At 39.9% G+C, this 27,367-nt stretch overlaps 1 long non-coding RNA gene across 3 annotated transcripts; it reads left to right on the top strand.

Moving 5' to 3' along the window:
• The first annotated feature begins 1 nt into the window (after position 1).
• Positions 2–11,071, top strand: LOC129650463 (uncharacterized). 3 transcript variants are annotated; one of them, XR_008713783.1, is made up of 7 exons: positions 2–257; positions 635–690; positions 1,268–1,346; positions 5,499–5,523; positions 6,545–6,707; positions 8,632–8,901; positions 10,111–11,071. It is a non-coding gene; the product is annotated as an uncharacterized LOC129650463 (long non-coding RNA). The 3 variants fall into 3 exon arrangements; XR_008713777.1 differs by having other exon boundaries at positions 8–257; positions 6,545–6,713; positions 10,111–11,067; XR_008713781.1 differs by lacking the exon at positions 5,499–5,523 and having other exon boundaries at positions 12–257; positions 6,545–6,713; positions 10,111–10,982.
• Positions 11,072–27,367: the final 16,296 nt, after the last annotated feature.

Genomic DNA, 27,367 nt, shown 5'->3' with positions numbered 1-27,367 from the left:
GAAGGTCACCAATGGCTGGGCGCCTTTAGTGGGAGAGTCTGAGACGCTCAATGATCATTTGGAAAGAGCGAAGAGGGAAGGAGGGCCCTTTGAAGAGGCAGTTGTCCTGCCAGGTTATCTAGTCGTGCCGGCAGGCTGAGCGCCTGCTCTGGGAATCTGGGTCACTCCCGCTTGTTCTTTGAGCCTTTCGGCCAAATGAAGTGGCCCTGCGGCTGTTGACAATCATTTCTTTACTTTTCTGCCCCTTCTTAGAAACTGTAAGTTGAGAATTTGTAATTAACACTGTAATGTGTTCTAATATCAACGATAATTCTTGTTTATAAAATTGAGGACATTATGGGGGACCACAAATTGAGAACTTAAAATTCACACGCAAACTGTAGACTGCCCATTGAGATATGGTAAGGGCATAAGGATTTTAGATCAAGAGAAATGTTACTTTTCCCAAAGGGAATTGTTTAATTCCATTAGGAAAATAAACAATATGAATATTTTTCCCATGCGTTGTGCAGAAAATAGAAAAGTGTGAGATTAATCAGTTGTGTTAGCGATCAGAATGTAATCCTGGCCACAAAGGGATATTAATTACCACCCTCCTCCTCCTCCATGCTCAACTCCCCCCTTTATGTTCCAGCTAACTTTAAACTTCTGCAATACTGTGATTTTTCAAGTCTCCTCGCTTTGCAAATGGTAAGAATGATTCCTTGCCTTGATTTTCTTTGTTCAAATCCTCATTTAGTTATTATGTCCTTCCGTGGGATATTTGTCCAGCTTTCATTCAAGACAGAAAATACTCTTCTTTATGAACTTTTGAATATTTATCATAATAATTGTGATTCATTTAGAGACATCTGGTCTTCCAGCGTTAGAGACCTTCCTGTTGGCAGGGCATATTTTATATTCACCTCAATTGCTTTGATGCTCTGGCTCATTTGGTTCTCAACAGATATTTGCTGGATAAATGTGAACTGTGTTAACTGGAGTCTAAAGGAAAGTGAATTAAAATGAAATAAATGAGTGGTCACTGAAATAATAAATAAATAATTGACTTTTTTTTTAAAGGAATAAAACTTACCAGTCATAAGAAGTAACTTAAAATTTTCATGTATTACATATAAGTTTTTTCTCTACATAAATATTTTTGGAATAGTTGAGTATATTTGGAGAAACCATTTTATGTCCTGCTTTTTTCACATGTATATAATATACTTCTGTTATTAAAATCTTAACAATAAAGACAGCACTGAAAATGTAAATCTGTTTGTAGTGAGTTGAAACAGATGAAGTGGATGTAGCATGTGAAGACAATTCTTCCAAGAAGTTTGGCTGTATGGTAAAGGAGAAAGGTCAGTAGTCAAAGCAGAATGGCAAGTGAAAGAGAGATTAGAGTTTCTCTGTAAGGAAAAGAGACTTGGTGATGTTAATAGTATAAGATTAAAGAGTAGTAAGAGGATAACTGATTGAATGATTCCCTAAAGAAATAGAAGGGAATGAGATCCATAGATCAGGTACATAGATAGGAGACAGAACTAGAAAGGAGGATGTCAAAGTGGGAATGGATAATAATAAGTTTAAAACTATTGAAAATTGGCAAAAGAATAACAGAAATCTGTCAAAAAGATATATTGTGTACATGTGTGTGCTGAGTCACATCAGTCGTGTCTGACTCTGCAACCCTATGTACCATAGCCTGCCAAGTAAATTGGTCCATGGGATTCCCCAGACAAGAATACTGGAATGGGTTGCCATGCTCTCTTCCAGGGGATCTTCCCAAACCAGGGATCGAACTCGTGCATTGGCAGGCAGGTTCTTTGCCACTGGTGCCACCTGGGAAGCCCAAAGATATATTCAGTTCAGTTTAGTCACTCAGTCGTGTCCAACTTTTTGCAACCCCATGGACTGCAGCACACCAGGCCTCCCTGTCCATCACCAACTCCCGGAGTTCACTCAGTTTCATGTCCATAGAATCGGTGATGCCATCCAACCATCTCATCATCTGTCGTCCCCTTCTCCTCCTTCCCTCAATCTTCTGCAGCATTAGGGTCTTTTCAATGAGTCAGTTCTTCGCATCAAGTAGCCAAAATATTGGAGTTTCAGGTTCAGCATCAGTCCTTCCAATGAATATTCAGGACTGATTTCCTTTAGGATGGACTGGTTGGATCTCCTTGCGGTCCAAGGGACTCTCAAGAGTCTTCTCCTATACTGCAGTTCAAAAGCATCAATTTTTTTGCCACTCAGCTTTCTTGATAGTCCAACTCTCACATCCATACATGACTACTGGAAAAACCATAGCTTTGACTAGACAGACCTTTGTTGGCAAAGTAACGTCTCTGCTTTTTAATATGCTGTCTAGGTTGGTCATAACTTTTCTTCCAAGGAGTAAGCGTCTTTTAATTTTATGGCTGCAGTCACCATCTGCAGTGATTTTGGAGCCCAAAAAAAATAAAGTGTCTCACTGTTTCCACTGCTTCCCCATCTGTTTGCTATGAAGTGATGGAACCAGATGCTGTGATCTTAGTTTTTTGAATGTTGAGTTTTAAGCCAACTTTTTTACTCTCCTCTTTCACTTTCATCAAGAGGCTCTTTACTTCTTCGCTTTCTGCCATAAGGATGATGTCATCTGCATATCTGAGGTTATTGATATTTCTCCTGGCAATCTTGATTCCAGGTTGTGCTTCATTCAGCCCAGCATTTTTCATGATGTACTCTGCATATAAGTTAAATAAGCAGGGTGACAATATACAGCCTTGACGTACTCCTTTCCCTATTTGGAACCAGTCTGTTGTAAAGATATATTAGGTTGATGCAAAGGTAATTGTGGTTTGGACCATGAATTTTAAATCATTATAACTAAGCTCAAACACATCTTTATTAGTCAAAATAGGAACCGTTATAATCAACACATTTTGCTAATGAGAAATGAGTTTGTTAATTCCCATAGCATAAAAATCCATGCCCGAACTCTGCATTTTCTGCCTCCTGCGGCTTGTGGAAACGTTTTCCCTATAAAAAATTGTCAAAATACTTGAAGAAGTGGTAGTCGGTTGGCAAGAGGTCAAATGAATATGGCAGATGAGGCAAAACTTCATAGCCCAGCTCATTCAACTTTTTTTTTTTCATTCAACTTTTGAAGCATTGGTTTGCAACATGTAGCGAGCCGTTATTTGGAGAAAAATGGGGCCCATTCTGTTGACCAATGCCAGCTGCAGGCGTTGCAATTTTCAGTGCATCTCATCAATTTGCTGAGCATACATCTCAGATATTATGGGTTCGCTGGGATTCAGAAAGCTGTCATGGGTCAGACCAGCAGCAGACCACCAAACACTTTCTTTTGTGCAAGTTTGGCTTTAGGAAGTGCTTTGGAGCTTCTTCTTGGCCCAACCACTGAGCTGGTTGTCACCAGTTGTATACAATCCACTTTTCATCACACATCATAGTACAATCGAGAAATGGTTCATTGTTGTGTAGAATAAGAGAAGATGACACTTCAAAATGATGATTGTTTTATTTACAGTCAGTTTATGAGGCACCCACTTATCGAGCTTTTTCACTTTTTCAATTTGCTTCAAATGCCAAATCAACAATGAGTTCTTCAGCAACTTCTCATGTAATTATTAGAGGATCAGCTCCAATGATTGTTCTCAATTAATTGGTCATTGTCAACTTCTGATGACCGGCTACTGCACTCCTCATCTTCAAGGCTCTTGTCTCCTTTGCCAGACTTCTTGAACTACCCCTACATTGTAAATTCATTAGCAGTTGCTGGACCAAATGTGTTGCTGATGTTGAGACCCGTCTCCACTGCTTTGCGACCCATTTTGAATTCGAATAAGAAAATAGCTCAAATTTGCTTTTTGTCTAACATCATTTCCCTAGTCTAAAATAAATATAAAGTAAACAGCAAGTAATGTCATTAGCAAAAAAAAAAGTGAGAAATGTACATTAAAATGATGTATAACATAACCACATTTAAGAATTATTCCAATATTAAATAGCAAAGTTCAACAATGCAAAAAACACAATTACTTTTATACCAACCTAAATATGTAAAAGTGGCCAATAAATAGGCATGTTCATCCACATTACTTAAAAATATAAATGGCATATTAAATGCCTATTAAATTGGCAAAGAATAAAAAGATATATTATAGGTATTGGGCAGCTGTTCAATAAAACAAGATTGGAGATGGGGATAGAAACTGGTACATCTCCACCTTTCCAGTCATTTTAGAAATATGTATCAAAATTCTTAAATGCTTTGACTAAATAAGCATGGGCTTCCCTGGTGGCTCAGATGGTAAAGAATCTGCCTGCAATGCAGAAGACCTGGATTTGACCCCTCTGTTGGGAAGACCGCCTGGAGGTATACATGGCAATCCACTCTAGTATTCTTACCTGGAGAATCCCCAAGGACAGAGGAGCCTGGCAGGCTACAGTCAGTCCATGGGGTGGCAAAGAGTCAGACATGACTGAGCGACTAAGACAACCAACAAGTATATTCTAGGATGTTTTCAAAAGGAAATAATCAAAACTGCATATGTATGTTAAGCTTCACTTCAGTTTCTCCACCAAAAAACACAGGTTAAATATTATTACATACTTGTTAGACATGGATAACGTGAATGCAAATAAGAGACGTTCACTCATATCAGTTTAAGTAAGAGCATTTGCAGGTTTTCTAGGAAGGGCATGTAGAGCTGCAGTTTAACTAGCCTAATACACAATTATGGGATGCTTTGAACCATTTAAAATGACAATGTAGAAGACTATTTAATGATAAGGAAAGATATATAAGAAAGAAAAGTGGGTTATGAAAGCAGCACTATGTAGTTCTAACCACGTGGTGGTTTAGCAGACAAGGAAACAGACTTACAGAAATAAACTGTCCTAGGTCACCTGGCTGGTAAAGGACAAAGCCTAGATTTCAAACCAAGTCTGTCTCATGCAAACCACCTTCTTAACTACTGCACTTCAAGGAGGCAGGTAGACTTTAGAGGATGGAAAAAATTATATCAGGCAGGCAGAGACTAGGGAAGGATAATCTAAGTAGGAAAGAATAGCACTAAATTGAACGAAAAAGATTGGAAAGAATAGGTATGTTTCAGAACACACACACACACAGAGGAATATGAGATATATGCAGGTAAGCACTAGAGAATAAAGCAAGAAAGACTGGGATAGATTTTTAAGATAAATAACCTTCAAAAACCTCACAGAAAAGTGGCCTCACTTAGGACATACCTTACAAAGGTCTTGGGCCTCAGAGCCTGATAAAGCAAGAGTTGTAAGCATAGAGCTTTTGAACCTGAAAATTCTATGGGAGGGTCCTGGGTGGGGGGTTTGGGGGACAATGGGTCCAGATTATGGACTTTCCCCAAAGTGAGGAAGGGGTCTAATGACATCTAATAGAACCCTGTGAGACTGAGTTCTATACAGTTGTATAAAATTGGTCAGGTGATGTTAAGTTCTTTGAACCTCAATTTCTCCATCTCTTACAGGATAGAAGGTGGAAGAGGCTATTACGTAAGATGATCTTTTAATATCTCTTCCTGTACTGACATTCTGTGATCTTATAGGCCAAAGATTACAAATTCAAATGCCTCAATTAAGGATGAAGTGCTGCATGCGTGCTCAGTCACTCAGTTGAGTCTGATTCTTTGCAACCCAATGGACTGTGTAGCCTGCCAGGATTTTCCTGGCAAGATACTAGAGTGGGTTCTCGTTTCCTACTCCAGGGGATCTTACTGACCCAGGGATCGAACCCACGTCTCTTGTATTGCAGGTGGATTCTTTACCACTGAGCCATGAGAAGAATGTTTCATAAATGAGGAAATGAACTGAATGTAATAAAAATAAGAAGTGGTAGAGACTGGAGTCAATCCTAAAGGAAATCCATCCTGAACACTCATTGGAAGGGCTGTTGCTGAAGCTCCAGTACTTTGGCCACCTGATGCAAAGAGCCAACTTATTGAAAAAGACCCTGATGCTGGGAAAAATTGAAGGCAAAAGGAGAAGGGGGCAGCAGAGCATAAAATGGATAGATAGCATCACCAACTCAATGGACACGAACTTGAGCAAACTCTGGGAGATAGTGGAGAACAGAGGAGCCTGGAGTGCTATAGTCTATGGGGTCACAAACAATTGGACACAACTTAGTGACTGAACAACAACAACAGAGATTAGAGTAGTATTTCAGATGTCTCATCTAATACTCCAGTCATTCTTCCATGAATGAGGAGCCAGTGTTGCCTGATTTTCCAACTTTTCAAGAGAAACAGGAATATCATATTTGCTTGGTGGCTCAGACAATAAAGAATCTGCCTGCAATGCAAGAGACCTGTGTTCAATCCCTGGGTTGGGAAGATCCCCTAGAGAAGAGAACAGCTACCCACTCCAGTATTCTGGCCTGGAGAATTCCATAGTCCTTAGAGTCGCAAAGAGTCAGACATGATTGAGAGACTTTTGCTTTCACTTTCCTTTCAAAAATATGCAGACCAAACAAAACACCTCTACTGGCTAAATACTAATTTTCAATTTCTTATAGATAAAAAAAAGGCCTAACAAGAATGATAAGTGTTTGAATGAAAATAATTAAGTATGAAGAAAGAGGAAGAAATCAAAGAGAATACCAAGATTTCCCCCTGAGTAATGAAGAGGAGGTGGTGTACATTAAATACTAAAGTCAGCAGAAGGTTTAAAGACAGAAGGTGTTTGTGAGTTTTGTTGTTTTGTTTTTTTTAACACTGGACAAATTTCTCATTTATAGGTGTCCACAGCACATGAATCAAATTCAGCTTTTGAGTTTGAGAAATCTATGAGATTATCAGGGAAAGGGTGCAGGAATTGTAGGACAGCAGTTTGGGGAGAGAAGATGAAAGAGGAGTTCAAGATGCAAGAGTCATTCTCTCAAAGTTTCATTAAATCTATGTCACAGTATGTATTTGTTATTTCATGAGACTAAAATCCTATGAGAGCAGAAACCATAAATGTATTCTTTACTGCCTAGCACAGTGCCTAGATAGTAGTTGTCTTAATGTATGTTGAATAAACAAATAAATAAATACAAGACAATGTGTCTCACAGTTAAAGAAATGCAGGGTTGAATTCAAAAATGTTCTTAAAGAAGCTTATAGGCCAGAAAGTAAGACAAGTCTTATATAGAAGTAACTAATCCATGTTTGAAAAGTTCAGTTCAATTCAGTCAGTCAGTCATGTCCAAATCTTTGAGACCCCATGGACTGCAACACGCCAGGCCTCCCTGTCCATCGCCAACTCCCAGAGTTTACTCAACCTCATGTCCATTGAGTTGGTGAGGCCATCCAACCATATCATCCTCTGCTGTCCCCTTCTCCTCCCGCCTTCAATCTTTTCCAGCATCAGGGTCTTTTCTAATAAGTCAGTTCTTCACATCAGGTGGCCAAAGTATTGGAGTTTCAGCATCAGTCCTTCCAATTAAAGTAGTTTGAAAGAGTAGTTTGAAACAAAATAGTTGGAAAAAAAAAGTTTGAAAAGTTGAAAAAAAGTAGTTTGAAAAATAGTGTCATTTAAAAAAAAAAAAGTGGCACCAAGAGATTCAGGAGAGAAAATTTGTTTTAGAAGAAGTAAACCCAGGCTTTGATAATGGATGGTTAGGATTGGATCATGAAGATTTGGGGAGGAACTGATCGGAAGCAGCAAAATAGAAAGGCTCATCCTTTCTTTAGAAAATAGGCGAGTGTTTGAGACTGCCAAGACAGTGAACAGAGAAACCAAAAACCTAGAGAATCATCTACACGTGAAGAAAACAATCAAGTAACTAGGGAAGAAGTCTCAGAAAGATAAAAGGAGCATTAGGAGAGAAAGTTATAGAAACTACGAATTCATGCTTCAAGAAAGAAAGGTAGTCCAAATACTGCAGAGACACGAGGCCATCAAGGAAAAGGATCTAAACCCATGGGATTTGGTGATTAAGGAAATCATTGATGACTTTCAACTAAACAATTTCTTTATAGTTGACCAAGGAATATAAGGAGAGGAGCTTAAAAGACCAGTAGAAATAATCGGCTTTTGTTTATGGAGGCAGGAAATGTAGTTACTTTGGAGGAGGGAAAAAAGAAAAAAAACTAGAAGAGAAGTAGAGGATTATGTTGGAAAAAAGGATAATTATATGAAGCAAAATGTTGGAGGATCTAAACAGTAATGAGATCAAGAAAGGGGAGATGAGTCATTTGTCAACAATCAGCATTATAAATTCTAACAAATATTATTCAATAACAAAGGTAATTTTTTTAATCTCTCACCATATTTTCCTACTCCATTCCCTGGTTTCTTTCCACTTTTATAGCCTCAGAGTAACTTTTGATATGCTGAAAAATAATATTAGAACTTCAACTTAGTAGTATTTCTTTAATATCCTCATATAAATCAATGGGTATTATAATACCAAAACCTCCTACATCTGTGGTTATGCCTCATCTCTTCCTTTCAAGTAACCACCCCTCCCCATTTGTAGCCTGGCTGGTTTAAGTGAGGCTGAGTACTAATTCCCCGCCCTGCCCCCGTGAGTGTTTAATCCAGTTCTGGCCAATAACAACTATCACCAATACTTTTACTGACACAGTAAGGAAAAAGATTCTTCCTTTGCTGTTGCAGGTGCTGAAGCCCATATAAGCCTGGAAGAGACAAACCACCTTTGTTACCACTTGGAGGCTTGCCTAAAACTGAAACTAAAAAATCCAACCAACCCGGGAGACAGGAAACAAATCCTGGAGATGTTATTTGAGCCCAGGGATCCAGACATGCCTAAAGACTAGCTTTACCACTGAACTCACTAGTTAAATGAGCCAATAAATGCTCTTTTATGCTTAAACTTGAGTTTTATATGGATGTTCATCATTTACTACTCAAAGCATCCTAATACAGGTATACATCATTAAAGTAATGTTGTTTTTGTTTCTGTACCCTATTTTAAATGTGTTACTCTATAATGTACTCTATAAGATATTCCATAGTTTTCACAAAATCATCCATAAATTTAATACAATCCCAATTTTACATCCCAATAGCAGCTTAAGAGCTTTTCCTTTTTTTAATTTTAGAAATAAGCAAAATTACTTCAAAATTCACTCAGAGGGGGAAAAACCATAAATAACAAGAAAATAAGGGGGAGATTCATAAAGAAATTATGTAATCAGATATTAAAATATAAAGCAAAAATAATAAATATAGGATGGTAATAGAGTAAGAATAAACATCATGGAACAGAATTCAAAGCCTGAGTAAATATAGGAGTATTTCCCATACTTAAAATATGGTAAATCAAGAAAAGATTAGTTCAATCAAGTAAGGATAATGAGCTAGAAAAATCATTAGAATTTTACCTTACTCATCATCCCAGAACAAATTCCAAGTGGATTTATGATTAATTGTAAAAATTGAAGCCAGGTTTTCAGTATATATTTGTTAGCTTATAATTGGGATAATCTCTAGTAATCTCTGCTAAAATTTTAAATGTTAACACCTTTTGATACAGCTTTTTAATTCTAGAAATTTATCCTATAGAAATGAAATATATGTATAAAGATAAATATGGATAATATTGCATTGGAATGTCAAAAATTATATACACATGTGGAATAATGAATAAGGAATGGAATACCAGGCATTCTCAAAGGAGTGATATCACAACCAAGGAGGTGAAAATTGGTTCCTGAGGAGACAAACCATTTTTATGTATAAAGCACAAATATGCATAAGGCATATAAACAAGTATACAGTATATATGTGGTATTGAAATTTCATGAGGCAGGTGATGATTAAGGGATAAAAAGTCTTAGGTGGATAATGATGGAAAAAAGACTGAGGAAAACTGATCTATACAATTTGTTACTGTGCAACTGTTGAAAAAAGAATGAGGTAGATGTATGTACATTGACAACAAAGGATGCCCAAGATGCATGATGCTTTACATATATATATATAATATATAGTGTAATATACAAAGTATAATATATTTGATATACTTATATATTTATAATTATGTATATACTTCCTGTGTTACATATAAGGTATTGATGGTGTTTATCTTTGGGGTAAAAATTACAAGAAATATTCAATTCTGGACTTCCATAGTGGTACAGTGGATGGCAATCCACCTGCCAATGCAGGGGACACAGGTTCAATCCCTGATCCAGGAAGACTCCACATGCTTCAGAGCAACTAAGCCTGTGGAACACAGCTACTGAAGACTGAGCACCTAGAGCCTGCTCCACAACAGATGAGAAGCCCGTGCGCTGCAGTGACAAGTAGCCTCCGCTCACCACAGCTAGAGAAAGCCCGTGCACAGCAATGAAGACCCAGTGCAGTCAAAAAATTAAAATAACTAACTTTTTAAAAAGAAACATTCAGTTCTATGTTCAGTATTGTAATATTTACCTTTTTACAACAGTGTTTTAATAAAGAAAAGATAAGCTGTAAGAATAAATGAATATTAGAGTGAATAGTTTTATAGTCTTGTGATGAGAAAGGACTTTATAAACATAACCCCAAAGCCCAAAACTATTAAAGCTTAAACTATATAAAGTTAAAATTACTGCATGAAAAAAACAACAAAAACAACCCCCTACATATACCGTAGTTGAAGCAATAACAGAATAGAAAATATTTGCAACATCTATGATAAAAGGTGTATGTCATTATATACATGTAAGAGCTCTTACATGTCAATAAAAAGGTTCAACACCATAACCAGCAAACCTGGTAAAGAACATGAACAAGCAAGTAACACACACACTCTGCAAATGATTAATAAGCATGTGAGAATGTTTTTATCATTGCCAGTTAGGAAATACAAAAAATCCCAACAAAGAGAGAACGTTTTCACTGGATCAGCAATGTAGCAACACCTACAAAGGTTGGTGTTGGCAGAGAAGTGAGAGGGTCCTGCAGGGATATGAACAGGTTCAGCCTTTCTGAGTGCAATCTGACAACATGTACCAAAATGTTAAGTACGTATACTTTGAACCAGAAGTGATACTTGTAGGAATGAATTCAAAGGTGATAATCAGATAAATGAGAAAATTATTTGTTATATTAGCTATTAAAAAATTGGAAACAACTTATTGTTTAAACAAAGTTATTAAAGAGACTAAATACAATTTTGAGTGAAAAGAGCATGTTACAAAGCACCAGGTTCATTGTGATCTTATTTATATAAATAGGTAAACACATATAGAAATAATTTTTAACAAAATGTTAGTAGTGGAAATCTCTGGTGGGAGTGCAAGTAAGTTTCAAGATTATGCAAAAGCAATACTAGCATGAATTCTTGTGTAACCCCACTCAGCTTTTTTATTTACAGGAGTTCCCCGGTGGTCTAGTGGCTAGGATTTCAGGCTTTCACTCATCAGGGAACTGAGATCCCACAGGCTGCAACAGAAAGTTGTTTTAGAATAATAACATACCCATCAGATAAACGTTTATTGCTAGTTAATAGATGTAGCCAATATTAATATATGAAAGATGCTGATAATTGCCTACCAGTTCACATCTTCTTCTAAAGTAACTTGTTTTGAACACAGATCTTTTCCCTAAAGGACCATTTACTATACCATATACCTACTATCACCATCACTGATGGGGCCAGACAATGTAGCATTATACCCAATAGCAGTCCCCCTTCTCCCTTCTTCCATTCTCATAGAAAATTTTATTTGTCTGATACCTAAACAAAGTAAATTGTTGTTGTTTAGTCGCTAGGTCATGTCCGATTCTTGCAACTCCATGGACTGTAGTTCACCAAGCTTCTCTGTCGATTGGATTTTCCAGGCAAGAATACTGGAGTGGGTTGCCATTTCCTTTTCCAGGGGATCTTCCCGACCCAAGGATCAGCCCCATGTCTCTTGCATTGGCAGGTGGATTCTTTACCACTGAGCCACCAGGGAAGCGCAACAACAACATCCAAATGCACTACACTTCCTCCTCAGCCTAAGAGGATTAATCTTGATTGTTGTAAATCATTCATGATAATTGCCGTTTCCCTTGCCAACTCTGCCAATGAGATGCCAAGGAAAGTCTGCTGGAGGCCTTCTGGGAAAGTTGCTCTTTAAAAGGAACAGATGAGAGCTTCCCCGGCACAACTACTGAAGCCCTCTTGCTGCAACTACCGAAGGCCCAGTGCTCTAGAGCCTGTGCTCTGCAACAGGAGAAGCCATCCCAATGAGAAGCCTGCGCACCACAACTGGAGAGCGGCCCCCACTCCCCACAGCTAGAGAAAAGCCCGTGAGGCAACAAGGACCCAGCATGGCCAAAAATAATAACATTAAATAAAAGGAACACATGATAGGCACAGTTCATGTCCTGTTTCCTGCTGTTGTCACCCCCTGAAACTGTGGCAGACATCTTAGAACAGCGAAAGAATCATCAGCTTCGGAGGAAAAGCCAGCGTGATGAGGATGGCAGGATGGAAAGATGGAAGGAACCTAGGTCCTTGAGGCACTGAGCTCAGGCCCTATCTCCATATCGTTATACAAAGTAGTAAATGTTTGAGCAAGTTTGAATTGGATTTTCTTTTACTTTCAGCCAAGAGCATCACAACTGATAAAAGCGCATTTCGGACTCAAGAGTAGCCAATCTCTCAGCTGACCAGTTGAACACAGAAAAACACAAAGTGTCCATCACATTAATGCCAAGAATGGAGCTAAAGTCCCCACACTTCTCCTTAAATTTGGAAAAGTTAGTACCTTGGAAAATATCCCACTTCCTTAAAGAAAGATATAGACCTTGTCACCTTGAGCCTAAATAGCATAATAGATGCTTTATACCTCGTATTACCTGTCTGGCTACCCCTATAATAAATTAAAGAAGAAGCCCCCAAAAGTCATAGCTCTAAAGTCAGAAATATATGCAAATGCTTACCCAGAGAAGTGTCATCATCTCTTGTATCCCTCCCACTCTGTTCCCACCCTCCCTCTATAGGTAAGTTTCATTCATTTCTGGTTTAGTCTTCCAATGTATCTTTTTGTGAAAAATGAGCAGATACAGGTATATTATATCTCCTTATTTCCTACCCCAAATGTATCATACTGTTTATTCTTTTTTGCTCTTTTCTCTATTCACTAAACAGTAAATCCTGAAAATCAGTCCACAAAAGCTGCCTCATACTCTATTATGTGCATTCGATCTGTCGCCTATGTATACATATTTACGTTAGCTCCAACGTTTTGCAATTACAAGTACACTGAGATATATAATCTTACACATGTGTAGTTTTGTATTGTTAGAAATGTTTCTTCAGGATAAATTGCTAGTGAATTGGGTCTAAGGGTAAATTCATATGTAGTTTTCTTAGACAATGGCAAATCCCCTTCTACAAGACCAGTACTATATGATTTCATTCACATGCAGAATCTAAAAAAAGACAAATGAACACATATAACAAAACAGAAACAGAATCATAGATACAGAGAACAAACAGGTGGTTACCAGAGGAGAAGTGGGTGGAGGGAAGGAAGAAATAGATGAGGGAGATTAAGAGGTATAAACTTACAGTTGCAAAATAAATGAGTCATGAGTATGAAATGTACAGTGTGGGGCATACAGTCAACAACTAAAGGCTATCTTTGCATGGTGACATATCATAACCAGGCTTATTGTGATCATCATTTTGAAATGTACAGAAAAAAATCACTATGTTGTGAAATGGAAAAATATAATGTTGTGGGTCAATTATACTTCAAAAGCAAACATACAAACAAACTTATAGAAAAAGAGATCAGACTTGTAGTTACGAACTGGATGAAAGCAGTCAAAAGGTACCAATTTCCAGTCATAAGATAAATTGGAACAAGGGATATAAGGTACACCAAGATAAATACAATTAGCACTGCTCTGTGTTATTTGAAAACTGTTGAGAGTAAATCCTAGTTCTCCTAACATATTTTTTTCTTTTTTCTATTTAATTTTGTACCTATCTGAGATGATAGATGTTCATTAAACATATTGTGATGATCATTTCATGATATATGTGAGTCAAATCATTATACCTTAAACATATATAGTGCTGTGTGTCAGTTATTGGGTTTCCTTTGTAGCTCAGATGGTAAAAAAAAAAAAAAAAAAAAAAATCTGTCTGCAATTCAGGAGACCCTTGTTCAATCCCTGGGTTGAGAAGATCCCCTGGAGAAGGGAAAACTGGAAGAAAAATTAAAAATAAAAATATAATCAGTTATGATGTTAAATTAGCTAATTAATTAAAAATTTAAAAATACAACAACCATAATCATCATCCATGTCTATTTTTACACCCTAAAATTGATACTTTTCCCAAAAGAATTTTAGGTGGAAGCCTACAGAACTATATGCAACCTTGGCTTTCATGGTTTTCATAATGTGGATTTGGAACCAAGTGGATTTTCTATTGGATTTTCCCTTTTTTTTGGCAGCTATGCTTTGGAACAATACGGTTGAAAACCTGCAAAAAGGCAAGGTGCGTGTCCAAAACATGTAGTCAGTCTGGCTGTCACCCTGAAGCAGGCAGGCTATAGCAGAGATATGCCCTGAGGATAACCACTCAAAGTTAGACCCACACATCCCTGTCATTATATTGTCTCAAAGACTGGCTGTTGTGTTTATCTTCCCAAAAAAGCATGTCTTAATTTCATTCACATATTTTCATTCTGTAAGAAAATAATTTCCACTTTCGGAAACTTTGGCACAGAAAAACAAGGAAATACTAAATCTATGGGTGTGAAACTAAATGTCACCAAGAGATACATGCAAGAAGACAGTATACTGCAGATTTTTCCTGGGTCTGATAAATGCATGCTGCAAATCCCGAGAGGTTCAAGGATGTTGAGTGAGCAGAGTGAATAGAAGGCATAAGCCCTTTTTTTTTTTTTTCTCATAGCTTCATTTTATTTTTTTGTTTTTAATTGGAGAATAATTGCTTTACAATGTCATGTTGGTTTCTGCCATATAACAACACCAATCTGCCTGAGAAAACCATAACTCGAAAAGACACATGTACCCCAGTGTCCATTGCAGCACTATTTATAACAGCCAGGGCATGAAAGCAACCTAAATACCCATCAACAGAGGAATAGATAAAGAAGGTATGGTATATGTATACAATGAAATATTACTCAGCCATTAAAAGGAACAAAGTTGAATCATTTGTAGTAATGTGGATAGACCTAGATTCTGTCATACAGAGAAGTAAGTCGGAAGGAAGGCACAGGCCCTTTAACCTTCACTGTGTTCTTACCATCCTCAGAATCCTAGGCAGCAAAAAGCACATCTGTCAACGAACAAAGGGCGGGCTAGGCACGAGTGGTAAAGAACCCACCTGGCGATGCAGAAGATGCAGGAGATGTGAGTTTGATTCTGAATCAGGAAGATCCTCTGGAGAAGGAAATGGCAACCCACTCCAGTATTCTTGCCTGGGAAATCCCACGGACAGAGGAGCCTGGCTGGCAGCAGTCCATAGAGTTGCAAAGAATCGGACACAACTGAAGCAACTTAGCACACACACTATGAACAAAAATTGTGGAACCAGCCACAAGGCATAGCTCCTTTTTGAAGGAATCGAGCGACTAATCAGTGTCTTCCTCTTCCACCTCCTCAAAGCCACTTGCCTGGCTGGTTGTCAAGGAAGGGCCTCCAAGCCACCAACCAGGACAGGTGGAAGAAATCGCCCTGCTGTCATCCGACCACCTTTCCCTGTGTGTGCCACATCTCTTCGGTCTCTGCTCTCTCTCACTTTTGACCCCCACTTCCATTGGCTGGTATTTCCCCAAGCCCGCTTGGTCCTCTCCTACCCAGGCTGACACGCTGGGTGGCATACTGGAAACAGCCAGCCTCTGGACTGAAAAACGTAGGTGTTGGCTCTTGGCTCTGCATTCATGAGCTTTACAACTTTGTACATATCATAATAGTCCTTCCAGCTCTCAGTTTTGTCATCTATAAATGGGGATAATAAGATCTACTTTGTAGAGTTGATGTAGGATTAATAACAATGGTTTTGGTATCTGACACATAAGTAGCTCAATAACTAATAGCTGGTAGTAATGGTGGTAATGGAAAGAAGAGAGAAAGAGAGAAAGAACTTCAGCTTCCTACCTCAAAGGGCTACCCTGGTGGCTCAGCGGAAAATAATCCGCCTACAATGCAGGAGACACAGGAGATGTGGGTTTGATCCCTGAGTCAGGAAGATCCCCTGGAGGAGGTCATGGCAACCCACTCCATTATTCTTGCCTGGAGAATCCTATGGACTGAGGAGCCTGGTGGGCTACCATCCATAGGGTCGTGAAGAGTCAGACATGGATTAGTGAGTGATCACACAGGTGCATAAAAGCTCCAGAAGACTGGAAAGTTATCTTTATACTTTCTATTGTTTTATCTTCTAATCTGTGCTTTCTCGATTTAAAAAGGAAATTATCTTAAAGGTCTTTTCCAATATTAAAATTGTAGTTTTAATGGCAAAAATTAAACATATGTCTACTAAAGGCCTTTTATGTGCAGAGACGGTCACTTAAAATTTCTCTAGGTGAACCAGATTAAATTAAAATCTGCTGGAAAAAAATAATCTTTAGATTTTCATTTTTTTCCTTCCTTCATACTTTCTTGCCAGTGGCATCACTATGCATATGATCCAAAGGAGGAGCAAGTAACAACCATGCATCTATGTAATAAGTATTTGGTCCATTGAGGCTCTTTTCACATATGGACATTAAATAATGTTGATGCCTCAAAATTTTTATTTCAATGCTTCATTATTCTCTAAACCTTTGGCCGTTCCTCAAATCACTAGGTTTCAGTAGCTATCTGATTAAGACTGTCACTTTCAACAGTGCACCCTCATTCCAAGGAGCTCATCAGTAAAAGAGCAGGCTGAGATGGTTGCCTTCTAGCTTTAGTATCTAGGAAATTCATTTAACTGAAATGGACTGAGTTCAATGTAACCCAGCTAAGTGCTCTCCTGAGTACTGCAATAGCTTTTTGTGAGAGATAACAAGGCTGTCACTTCTACTCTGCTTGTCTCCACTGAACATTACCATCTGCAAAGGTTTTTAACCTGGACCATGAGATGTGCTCATGAACCTCTTGAAATTGTGTTCAGTTCTGTGTGTATATGAATTCTTCTAGAGAGAAGACCTGTGGTTTTCATCACATTCTCAAAAAGACCCTCAGAAAGTGAAACCACTGATATAAAAAATTAAGTACTGGGAATTCCCTGATGGTTCCATGGTTTAGACTCTGAACTTGCACCGCTGGAGGCGTGGGTTCAATTCTTGGTCAGAGAATTAGTGTCCCGCATCCCATGCAGTGTGGCCAAAAAAATATATGAAATTGGGTGAATTTCGCTGGACTTCGCAGGTGGCTGAGTGCTAAAGAATCGCCTGCCAATGCAGGAGATGAAGGTTTACTGCCTGGTCTGGGAAGATCCCCTGGAGAAGGAAATGGCAACCCCCTCCAGCATTCCTGACTGAAGAATCCCATAAACAGAGGAGCCTGGCAGGCTACAGTCCACGGGGCTGCAAAGAGTACGACATAACTTAGTGACTAAACGAGAACAACAAAATATGAAATTAAACAGTGGGAATTAAGTAGTGCCCAAGCAATGGCACCCCACTCCAGTACTCTTGCCTGGAAAATCCCATGGATGGAGGGGCCTGGTAGGCTGCAGTCCATGGGGTCGCTAGGAGTCGGATACGACTGAGCGACTTCACTTTCACTTTTCACTTTCATGCATTGGAGAAGGAAATAGCAACCCATTCCAGTGTTCTTGCCTGGAGAATCCCAGGGACGGGGAGCCTGGTGGGCTGCCATCTATGGGGTCGCACAGAGTCGGATACGACTAAAGCGACTTAGCAGCAGCAGCAACCTGCTGTATTAGTTTTCTATTGTGCTGTGTTGAGTTTAGTCATGTCCAACTCTGTGTTTTTCTATTGCTTCAGTAACAAATCACCAAAAATTTAGAAACTTAAAGCTAATTATCCTCCAGTTCCATCTGACATGGTCTCTCCAGGTTAAATGAAGGCGTTGGCAAGGCTGCAATCTTTTCTGGAAGCCCTAGGGGAGAATTTATTTGCTTGATCATTTCAGTTGGCAGGACCCACTTCCTCGTGGTTGTAGAACTGAGGCCCCCACTTCCTTGTTGGCTGTCATCTGGGTGCTGTTCCCAGCCTCCAGAGGCTGCCTCTTGGACGTGGCCCCCTTCCTCCATATTCAAAGCCAGGGTCTGAGTCCTTCTCAAGCTTCAAGTCGCTCCTGCCTCTTCTTCAGTCGCATCTCTCTGACTCATTTTCCTGCCTTTCTCTTCTCCTTTTAAAGGCTCATGTGATTACAATGTGATTACATTAGGTCCATCTGGATAATACAGGATAATCTTCCTATTTTAAGGTTCATAACCTTAATTCCCTCTGCAAAGTCTCTTTCACCACATAATTTAACATATTCACAGACACCAGGGATTAGGGGGTCATTATTCAGCCCATGACACCTTTCCACCCAACATTTGTGCTTCTTTTTTTTTTTTAATTATTTATTTTAATTGGAGGCTAATTACTTTACAATACTGTAGTGGTTTTTGCCATACATCAACATGAATCAGCCTCAGGCACACATTTGTGCTTCTTGCCCCATTCCAGTCACAGAGAAAGAAGGACTGGTGACCGGCCCCTGTGCAAGGTGTCCTTCAGCAAAAAGTGTGTGATGCTCTCCTCAACAGCATCCACAGTCTTCTTTTAGTTACTAGTTGATGAAGTACCACCTAAGCCCCCCTGCCGAAAGATTCAGTGGACTTAGGCCCCAGCAGCACCCCACTCCTCTTTCTCCGAATGCCAGGTTAAGACATCCAAATCTCTACCTTTTCTCCTCTTAAAAAAATAAAGTTTCACTATACTGTCCAGAAAAAATATCTAATAACATAAATTCCTTTTACGGTCCAGCAGTTAAAAATCTGCCTTCTACAAGGATGGGATGATTTGAGAGAATAGCATTGAAACATGTATATTACCATATGTGAAATAGATGACCAGTCCAAGTTCAATGCTTGAAGCAGGGCACTCAAAGCCGGTGCTCTGGGACAACCCAGAGAGATTGGATGGGGAGGGAGGAGAGGGAGTGGTTCAGGATGGGGGGGAACACATGTACACCCGTGGCTGATTTATGTCAATGTATGGCAAAAACCACCACAATATTTAAAGTAATTAGCCTCCAATTAAAATAAATTAATTAATTTTTTTTTTAAAGCTATTGCCAGGGGAAAAAAAGAATCCACCTTCTAATACAGGGGACATGGTTTCCATCCCTGGTTAGGGAAGGAATGTCCCACGTGCCCTGGGGCAACTAATCCTGTGCATGGGACTATTGAAGCCCCAGAGCTCTAAAGACCACGCTCCGCAACAAGAGAAGCCTACATGCTTTAACAAAGAACCCACGTGCCACAACAAACATCCAACTGCAGAACCCCTCAAAAAAGTCCCTCTAAATTGTTCAAAATAAGCAGTCACTCTTCTCTAATAACATAGAGCAAAAAAAAATAGAATTGCAGAATTATTCAAATCACATAGAATTTATTACTAAATGTGGATTGCATTTAAGCTGTGCCAGAGGCCCATTAAATGCTTCTGCTCAACCTCGTCCTCCTCATTTTGTTCTTATCGTCAGCAATCAACCCCAATCACTTGGTTGTACCTTGGGGACTATCATTAATGCCCTCTCCCTTCTAGGGGGTCTCACCTTTTGATCCAGACCATCAGCCCCAGCTCAGCTCACTGTCTCCAAGAGATCACCATGTGTATGCCTACTGTTAAGCTTATAGACCTCCACGGAAGGAGTTTGCATTACAGAGAGATACCGGTGGCCTAGACCACTTTCAACTATCTCCTTTATATCTGGCCCAGGTACTGTCTCCCAGCATCCTTGGTTTTTAGAAATACTCAATTTTTAAAAGGTATTGGGAATAATCATCTGCACAGAATAGATGTGAAGATGTGTTTTCTCTTTATTTAAAACAAGATTTAGCAGCCCATCTAAAAATTTATGAAGAAATAAAATCATTCCGATATTGAAGACTGACTTGCTCAAAAACTCTGTCCTCTCCCTCGCTCACAAGTGTGTGCACGCACACACATCCCTTAAATATTAAAAATGTTTTGTTGCTGATAGACTGTTTCAAAACTCAAATGTTTCCAGGTGTTTCTTTCATTAAACCATCTCCTGACACAATGGACAAGACACAACCCCAGGTCCTATACGAAAACTCGCTGTGGTGGAAAGGGACATCATATTTCATCAGGGCTATTTTGATGTGGAGTTGTTTTCTCTTTTAAATCTGAAAGACAACGTCATTTCTCCTCATCCTCTCTCCCCAGCCCCTTCACTTTGTATCCTCAGGTCCTGTGCAGCATCCACATCCTTCTCCTGGTCCTCATCTCCCAGCTCTGATCCCTCCCTCATCCCTCACCCCACACCCTAGTCACCTCCAAAGGTGATTCACAGCAAAGCTAAGGGAGCTTCAGCCTCAGGGCCTCAACCTGTGAGGCCTCTGGGTGTGCAGGGTCCAGATGGAGAGGCCAAGGAATCAGAAGGTACTTCTTTCCTTCTTTTTTTTTTTTTTTTAACTTTTTGTGTCAGGGGGGATTCCTTCAGGTTTCCATATGTAACATCATGCTGTCTTTGAAGGGAGATAGCTTCACTTCTTTATTTTTTCATTTAATTTTCTTTCTTTGTTCATTTATGTATTTTGGGTTGCACTGGGTGTTCATCGCTGCACTCGGGCTTTCTCTAGTTGTGGAGAGCAGGGGCTGCTCTCTAGTTGCCATGCATGGGCTTCATACTGTGCTGGCTTCTCTCGTAGTGGAGCACAGGCTCTAGAACTTGGGCTCCAGAGTTGTGGCGCACGGACTTAGTTGCTCCACAGCACGGGGAATCCTCCTGACTCGGGGCTTGAACCTGTGTCCCCTGCACTGGCAGGTGTACTCTTAACCACTGGACCACCAGTTAAGTCCCAGGAGGAATTTCTATGTGAGCAATTCTACTAAACTGCCTAAAAAGAACCATAAGAAAGTATTCTGAGTCCCCAAGGCATCAATCATTTATTGTGATTTATTTCTTTATCCTAAATAAGTATCTAAATAGGCGATTTTCTACATACGTCTGCCTGCTTTTTAAAAATATATATATTTATTTTGCTGCACCAAGTCTTAATTGTAGCACATAGGATCTAGCTCCCCATCCAGGGATTGAACCCAGGCCCACTGCATTGCCAGCACAGAGTCTTAGCCACTGGACCACCTGCATCCTTTTTTTTAAGGAGCCCCCCAAATTGTAATTTGCCTGCAATGCAGGAAACCCTGGTTCATTTCCTAGGTTTGGAAGATCCCCTGGAGAAGGGAACAGCTACCCACTCCAGTATTCTTGGCTGGGGAAGTCCATGGACTGTATTCCATGGAGTGGCAAAGAGTCAGACACGACCGAGAAACTTTGACTTCACTTTCCAAATCGTAGAAACTTCAGCCCCACAGAACTTGGTTCTGCCTCTGCTCACCTTATCACAGGCCCTCACTGCATCCACCAGCCTTACTTCATTCCTCACCCTCTCCCCAGCCCTCCTTCAGCTGTGGGAACTGCAAGGGTGATAAATCAATTTAAATACTATTTCTAGCATTTATTAGCTATGTGGCTCTGAGTGAGATGTTTAAATTAATTGGACTTCATATCTTTCACCTGTTTTTGAGGATCAGAAATTTTTGAGGATCAGAAATAATGGGTGAAAAAAGCCCACCGAGTTGCTGGGCAGTGGGCACTGAATTTACATCACCTAAGACTTTCAACTGTGTGGTGAATGGAGGCAAGGAATACAGACTGCACTCAAGCCAAGTAAGTTCCACAAATAGCTCTAGTCATTACACTTACCTGTCACGACTTATACATCATCAAGCTCTTAGCAGAATATTGCTTCAGGTTGGACCCTCATGTTAACCATCTTAAATCTGTTAGTCACCCAGTCATGTCCAACCCTTTGCAACCCCACTGACTGTAGCCCACCAGGCTCTCCTGTCCATGGAATTCTCCAGGAAAGAATACTGGAATGGGGTGCCACTTCATTCTCCAGGAGATCTTCCCCACCCAGGGATTGAACTCGAGTCTCCTGCATTTCAGGCAGATTCTTTACTGTCTGAGCCACCCGGGAAGCCCATGGTAACCATCTCTGGGCCCAGTTCTGAGAGTCTCACCCTTTAGTAATCCCTAGATCAATTTCTTTGCCCTTTCTGCAGGTACCCAAACTCTTCCTCAAAGGACTGCCCCTCCCAGGGCCTCTTTATAGAGTGCTTCTGCCCCAAACCTGTATTTTTATAGCTTGGGAAAAAATACTACTTTTGCTGTTCCACCATGTCTTCACTTGTTAGGACTATTATAACAAAATATCACAGACTGAGTAGTTTATTAACAACAGAAACTTATTGCTCACAGTTCTGGAAGCTGGAAAATCCAAAATTAAGGCACAAGCATGGGTGAGTGAGGGCCCTTTTCCTGGTTCACTCTGTCTTCACATGGTGGAAGGGGCTAGGAATCTTTGTGGAGTCACTCTTTTTTATATATATAATTTTATTTATTTTTGCCTGCACTGGGTCTTTGTTGTTGTACAGGCTTTCTCTAGTTGCAGTGCACTGGGGATACTCCCTAGTTGAGGTGCTCGGACTTCTCATTGCAGTGGCTTCTCTCGTTGCAGAGCACAGGCTCTAGAGCACAGCTCAGTAGTTGTGGCACATGGGCTTAGTTGCTCCTCAGCATGTGGGATCCTGTCGGGCCAGAGACTGAACCCGTCTCTCCCAAATTGGCAAACAGATTCTTTACCACTGAGCCACCAGGGCAGTCCTGGAGCCACTTTCATAAGGCATCAATCCCATGTAAGAGGGCTTCACCTTCATGACTTAAGCACCTCCCAAAAGCTCTACCTACTAAACTAATGGGCTTCCCAGGTGGCTTAGTGGGTAAAGAATCCTCCTGCAATGCTGGAGACACCAAAGATGCGGGTTCATTCCCCGGGTTGGGAAGAACCCCTGGAGGAGGGCATGGCAACCCACTCCAGTATTCTTGCCTGGAGAACCCCATGGACAGAAGACCCTGGAGGGCTAGTCCACAGGGTCCCAAAGAGTCAGACATGACTGAAGCAACTGAGCACATATGCACTATACTAATACCATTACATCAGTCATTAGGGTTTTGACAATTGAATTTCAAGGGTACATTCAGAGCATAGCACTCCCTTAAGCTACTTCTTAAGGATTTCTGTATAGTCAATTATTCCTCTAATATTCACTGAGCATAAGCGCAGGACATTTTGCTATGCTTTTAGAAGAAAACAAAGGAAATAAGACAAGACCTTTCTACCTAAACAGGCTTAGAGGGAATAAAATGGATTCAAAATTACTACAAAGAATAGAGTATGTGTTTACACATACTATGTGTAAATGTGCTATGGAAGTTCAGAAAAGTTGAAAAAACAAAAAGACGTTTGGGTTGGAAAAATTAAGAAGTGTTAAAGTGTTGAAAGAAGGACTGTGTAATCCTGACCTTAAAGGATGGAAAGAATTTTGGTGGCAATATAGAGGAAGGAGAAATGTGTACCAATGTGTCTAGGGGTCTGACTTGGAGGAAGCAAGCAGAGGAGTTCTGAGAGATAACGCTGAAAACTATAAGACATATAAGACTCAAATAAATGGAAAGATATTCTGTGATCATAGATTCAGTCAGTCAGTCAGTTCACTCGCTCAGTCGTGTCCGACTCTTTGTGACCCCATGAACGGCAGCACACCAGGCCTCCGTGTCCATCACCAACTCCCAGAGTTCACCCAAGCTCATGTCCATCGAGTCGGTGATGCCATCCAGCCATCTCATCCTCTATCGTCCCCTTCTCCTCCTGCCCCCAGTCCCTCCCAGCATCAGGGTTTTTTCCAATGAGTCAACTCTTCGCATGAGGTGGCCAAAGTATTGGAGTTTCAGCTTTAGCATCAGTCCTTCCAATCCTTTAGGATGGACTGGTTGGATCTCCTTGCAGTCCAAATGACTCTCAAGAGTCTTCTCCAACACCACAGTTCAAAAGCATCAATTCTTCAGTGCTCAGCTTTCTTCACAGTCCAACTTTCACATCCATACATGACCACTGGAAAAACCATAGCCTTGACTAGACAGACCTTTGTTGACAAAGTAATGTCTCTGCTTTTCAATATGCTATCTAGGTTGGTCATAACTTTCCCTCCAAGGAGTAAGTGGATCATAGATTAGAAGAATTAATATTGTTTAAAAGTCCACATTACTCATAGCAATCTACAGGTTTGATGAAATCCCTATAAAAATTCCAATGTCATTTTTCACAGAAACAGAAAAAACAATTCTAAAATGTGTAGGCAACCACAGAAGACCCTGAATAACCAAAGAAATTGAGAAAGAACAACAAAGCTAGAGGCATCACACTTTCTGATTTCAAACTACATTACAAAGCTATAATGATTAGAACAGTGTGGTAATGGCATAAAAACAGACACTTGATCAATGGAACAGAATAAAGAGCCCAGAAATAAACCCATGCACATACGGCTAACTAATTGCAACAAAGGAGCCAAGAATATCCAACAGAGAAATGATGTGTGTATATGTGTGTGTGTGCTCAGTCATGCTGGACTCTTTTTGATCCCATGGAACTGCCAGGAACCGCCAGGTTCCTCTTGTCAATGGAATTTTCCAGGCAAGAATACTGGAACAGCTTGCCATTTCCTACTCCAGGGGATCTTCCTGACCCAGGGATCAAACCTGTGTCTCTTGCATTTCCTGCATTGGGAGGCAGATTCTTTACCACCACCCACCTGGGAAGCCCAGAAAAATGCTGGTCTGTTCAGTAAATGAAGAGAAAACAAAACAGCTAACATAAAGGGATGAAACTGGACCCCCATCTTACCCCATATATAAAAGTCATTCAAAATAGATTAAAGGCCTGAACATAAGGCCTGAAGTCATAAAACTCCTAAAAGAAAACATAGTTGGTAAATTCTTTGACATCAGCCTTGGCAATGATGTTTTTGGATTTGACACCAAAGCAAAGACAACAACAGCAAAAATAAACAAGTGGGACTACATCAAACTAAAAAGCTTCTGCAAAGGAAACCATCAGAAAAATCAAAAGGATACCTATGGAATGGGAGAAAATACTTGCAAACCATAAATCTGATAAGGGGTTAATACTCAAAATATATAAAGACCTTATATAATTTGATAACAAAACTAATTTGATTTAAAATGGACTGAGGAACTGTATACTAGACATTTTCCAAAATAAATGTACACGTACATGAAAAGGTGCACAACATCACTAATCAGGGAAATGCAAATCAAATCCACAACAAGGTATCATCTCACAACTGTTAAAACGTCTATTATCAAAAAGACAAAGGATAAGTGTTGGTGAGGATGTGGAGACAACAACCTACGTGTTCATGGATGAATGGATAAAGTATACAAATACAATAGACTGTTATGCAACCATAACAAAGAAGGAAATCCTTTTATTTGTGACAACATGGATGGACCTTGAGGCATTATTCTAAGTGAAGTAAGTCAGACAGAGAAAGACAAATACTGTGCGACCTCACTTATCTGTGGAATCTGAAAAAACCAATTCATAGAAACATGGCAGATTGGTAGTCAGCAGAGGAGAGGGAATTAGGTGAAGGTGATCAAAATGTACAAACCTCCATCTATACACTAAATAAGTTCTGGGGGGTGTACAGCATGGTGACTGTAGTAGCTAACACTTTATTATGTATTTTAAAGTTGTTAAGAGAGTAAATCAAAAGTTCTCATCACAAGGAAAAAAATTTGTATCTATGGGTGGTGGAGAATGCTAACTAAATTTACTGTGGTAACCATTCCGAATACACACATATTAGCAAATCATTATGTTGTATGCTTTAAACTAATACAAAGTTACATGTCAATTTTATTTCAATAAAATTGGAAAAAATGTAAAATAATAAATAGTACTTAAATCCATTCCTTCCTCAAAATGCCATTTACACCATCTCAGGTCCTTATCATTCACTGAATTATTAAAATAGCCTGCTAATTTGTTCTCTGCTTCCTTCTCACTGCTAATATATATTAGCTATATATATATATATATATATATATATATTTTTTTTTTTTTTTGGTATAGAATGCAGGATCTTAGTTCCTTGTGTGTATGTGTGTGCGTGTGTGTGTGTGTGTGTGTGTGTGTGTTAGCTGCTCAGTCGTGTCCAACTCTTTGTAACTCCACAGGCTGTAGCCCGCCAGGCTTCTCTGTCCATGGAATTCTCCAGGCAAGAATATTGGAGTGGATTGCTATTCCCTTCTCCAGAGGAACTTCCCAACCCAGAGATTGAACCCTGGTCTTCTGCCTCACAAGCAGATTCTTTACCGTTTGAGCTGCAGGGAAGTCTCCAACCAGAGATCAAATCCCTGCCACCTGCAGGGGACCCACAGAGCCTTAACCACTGGACCACCAGGGAATTCCCTAATCAAATTATTTTTAAAACATAAGTCTGATACTGTCACTCTGTTACCCAAAGGTATGCGTCGGCCGGTGGGGCAGGGGGGAAGGGTCCAGCTGCTCACTGCTTAAAAGCCAATAAACAGGCCAGGTTGGTGGAAAGGAAAGTTTGCTTTACTTCAGATGCCAGCAACTGGGGGGAAGGGGAGCAGACATCTGTCCAAAGGCCAACTCCCCCGCCCTGACAAGCAGTGGGTGAGAGCTTTTATAGACAGAGTGGCATTGGGGGGGCTACATGCAGAAATAGTACAGCCATCTCTAACAGTCATCTTCAAATTGGTCATCAGTAGTCTAACTAGCATCATCTGGGTTGTTTTAGGTACAGTTAATCTTCAGTTCGGGGGTACACTTGGTCCCATTTCTTGGCAGTCAGTTCTTAGAATTGTGGCAGCTTAAGTCCAGGTACAGTCTGGTCATCATGTAGTTAACTTCTCCACCTGCTGTCTTGGTATCTATAAGACACCTCACAAGATATGGCTCAGAATATTATCTATAGCCCTTGAGAAAGAAGTAAAGGTCCTTGGCTATGCTTAATGACTACATTATTATTATTTAGTCTCCTTAGACTGTTTTCCTTTGTTCCTATATTTCTCACTTCTCTGATTCAGACTTATTCTTTGACTAAAGTTTTCCACGGGCAAAAGTCAGGCAGAGAACATGCTGGAAGGGCAAGGACCATACGGTCCTGCTCCGTTCAAGTCCGCTGTTCAAACCCTTCACTGGTCCTCCACCCCTCCCTCTCTCACCTCTTCCAGCGTCATGTTCATTTTCCTTAGTGTTGTCATCTGTCCCCCACAT

The sequence above is a fragment of the Bubalus kerabau genome, chromosome 1 (genome assembly GCF_029407905.1).
Source record: "Bubalus kerabau isolate K-KA32 ecotype Philippines breed swamp buffalo chromosome 1, PCC_UOA_SB_1v2, whole genome shotgun sequence".
In the NCBI taxonomy this organism is placed as follows: Eukaryota; Metazoa; Chordata; class Mammalia; order Artiodactyla; family Bovidae; genus Bubalus; species Bubalus kerabau.
Note: the sequence above shows the minus strand (reverse complement) of the source record. Positions and strands in the feature narration are given on the sequence as shown.